The sequence below is a fragment of the Fukomys damarensis genome, unplaced genomic scaffold, assembly GCF_012274545.1.
Source record: "Fukomys damarensis isolate Sample0158 unplaced genomic scaffold, DMR_v1.0_HiC HiC_scaffold_25, whole genome shotgun sequence".
NCBI lineage: Eukaryota > Metazoa > Chordata > Mammalia > Rodentia > Bathyergidae > Fukomys > Fukomys damarensis.
Genome location: NW_022900937.1, coordinates 5,738,585 through 5,741,525, shown reverse-complemented (window position 1 = coordinate 5,741,525; position 2,941 = coordinate 5,738,585). Strand labels below are relative to the sequence as shown.

General features: G+C 53.4%; 1 protein-coding gene across 1 annotated transcript in view; it reads left to right on the top strand.

Annotated features, from left to right (window-relative positions):
• Window positions 1-1,884: 1,884 nt before the first annotated feature.
• Window positions 1,885-2,941, top strand: part of Tet2 (tet methylcytosine dioxygenase 2) — a 31,315-nt gene continuing 30,258 nt past the window's right edge. Inside the window, 1 exon segment of the mRNA XM_033756040.1 lies at window positions 1,885-2,032. The gene's annotated coding sequence lies outside the window, so the exon portion shown is untranslated.

Here is a 2,941-nt window from a genome sequence, read left to right as displayed (position 1 = left end):
AAATAGTGAGACCCTATCTCAAAAACAACAAAAGCACTAAAAAAGCTAAAACTAAAACTATAGATGTTTGTATGTGTGAGTTTTTTTTTAAATTTTTATTTACCCATGAACTGATGCAGGAAGCCAGTGGCTCGCACATAATACATTTTTGTTTTCTGAGTCAGGGTCTTACTACGTAGCTGAGGCTGGCCTCAAAATTACAGCGATCCTCCTGGCTCAGCCTCCTGAGTGCTGGGATCACAGGTGTAGAGCTCCCATGACCAGCACCTCCTACATTACTGATGGGAGTAGAAAATTTGTAAAAAAAAAAACAAAAAAAAACTTTGTAAGATAAGTAGCAACTCCTCAATTTACCATATGGCCTAGAAAGCCCTGTCCTAGGATTCCACTCCCAGGATGATTAAGACCAATGTTCTTAATCGGATGTGGAAGTGATCACCTCGCTGCAGTCACTTGTAGGAAAAGATACACAAAATGTCACACATATGCGCACACACACACACACACACACGAGATGAAGGCAGTGCCCGCGGGTCCTACACCAGAAGACCTCGCGGGCCAGACGCTGAGAGCAGCCCAGGGTGGCGGGTGAGAGCTGTGTGGCCAGGCCTGTGCAGGACCAGTGCTTCCCAGCCTGCACACCCCATTGCTAGCTGCGTGGCTGTCTTGTTTCTTGGCGCCCTGAGACGGGGTCCAGGTTGGTTTCGAACCTGCCCCTTCGCCCCCGCCGGACTCAAGCTTTAGCTCCCAAGGGCCAAGGTTGCAGGCTCCGCCCTGTGCAGCCCAGCTTGCGCGGGACCTGGGGAGAACTGGAGAGGAATAAGGACCACGCCGCCCATCATCCGCCCTCACTCAGAGCCCTCAGCTCCCTGAAAGCCCTGCGGATGCGGGCTTTGGCTGCTGCTTGTCCGGTACCGCAGCGCCTGATCCACGGCCCGGCCCGTTCGCGCCTAACACTCTATGTGCGTTTTAATCAAATGCTGCGCTCTTCTCGCCGTCACGTTCTCCCCGTACTGGGGACTGAACCCCAGGGCCTTCGCACTGAGCTGCTTCCCCAGCCCTTTGTGTTTATGTTGTATTTTGAGACGGAGTCTCACTAAGACACTGAGTCGCCCAAGCTGAACTCAGATTTGGGATTTTCCTGCCTCCGTTTCCCAGAGTGTTGGGATAACAGTCATGCTCAGGTTTGATTTGCAGAGCACAGGTTTTCCCAAGTGATCTTACACGCGTGTGTCCAGTGTCCAGGCTAAGTCCCTGGGGCACGCGGAACCCCGTCACGTTGCTGACCCGTCCCACAGCAAACAGAACAAACCCGGGCCGAGGCGCCAGTGAAGTCCTCATGGCGCCCCCTCCACCCCAGCTTCCTCTTTCAGGGCCCTGGGGAGCAAGGTTTCACCACAGCCTAACCAGGCAGACTCTGCCAGCAAAGGGGCTCAGCTTCAGACCCAGCTGCTGCTGGAAAACTCAGGCTGAGAGGCCGGGCACCGTGGCGCATGCCTGTCATCCCAGCACTCAGGAGGCTGAGGCAGGAGGATCGCTGCGAGTTCGAGACCAGCCTGCATAGTGAGTTCAAGGCCGGCCTGAACTCTGTAGCGAGACCCTGTCTCGAATATGCACAAGCGCACAAACTCAGGCTGAGAACCGTAGGGCTGAGCGGCTGAGTCACCAGGCCATGGTTCCCAGGTTCCGCCGACTCTTGCAGCCAAGCTGGGAGGGCCAGAGCCACTGTGTGCGGTGCCTCTTAGATGGCTCCCTGTTGGGTGTGAGGGAGGGTGCCGGTGGAAGGAGCCTCTCACTCCGGCTTGTGAGCGGCTCCCGCGTGGCACAGCCCCCAGCTCGAGGCTCTGCAGCCTGCGCACCCCCATCCTCTGCCCAAGTAACCGCTGCCTCTCCTCTCTTCCAGGCTGGGATTCTGGGCAGCGGCCGCCAGGTGCTGCTCCGCCCACCCCGCTGAGTGGCCGAGGAAGCGGGATGGGCCGGGCCGCCGCCAGCAGGACATGAACTGAGCCAGGTGGTGAGGACGCAGCCTCGGGTAAGAGCACCAGCCCTGGGCTGCAGGTCACCCTCAGTACTCATGGTCAGAGGCTAAGGCCCACGAACCCCTGGAGTTGCACGTGGACTCCCATGCACACGAGGCTTCTACCCAGTCCGTGATGTCTACACATTTAAAACATTTTTTTTGAGGTAGGATTTTGCTGTGTGGGTCAGGCTGGCCTTGAACTTACTATGTGACCCAAGCTGGTGGCAATCCTCCTGCCTCAGCCTCCCGAGTGCTGGGATTACAGGCATTTCCCACCATGCCCAGCTCATTTTTATGAAGAAATAGAAATCGTTTAGAATACAAGTATCAGTGCTGGGCATGGGAGGTACATGCCTGTAAACCCAGCTGTCAGGCTAAGGCAGAAGTGAGTTCAAGGCCAGCCTGAACTACATAACAAGACCCAAACAAAAACAAACACCCCGAAAATATAGAACAGAACAACTCAGAACATATACATATATATATATTTTTTTAAAAAAGCAAAATAAAAGTAAATAGAGAGTAGGGAGAGGATCATATAATTCCTGAAATCCTCCATTCCATTGTTTTAAAAACACTTCACATATATGTGAAGTTTTCTTGCTTACACTGTTGCTCTCCTGAGTCCACAGAAAGGAAGTCCTGTGCTATGATCTGTTTATTTCTCCTCTGTAACAGACACTTTGTGACTCTGCTCTGAGTGACATTGCGTCTGTTCTGTTAAGGTGATGGAACAGTGTACTAACTGCTCTCATTCTCTGATTATTCTGTGATGAAGTTTTTATTTTCCCATTGAAGTGAGAGCAGTGCTTCTCTGTATTGGTACCTGCTGTATCACATCAGGATGATGCAATCGGGGAAGGACTGGGCTGCCACACTGCTGGCTGTGGTCCTCCCCTCCCCCATCCCCTCTCCCCCTCG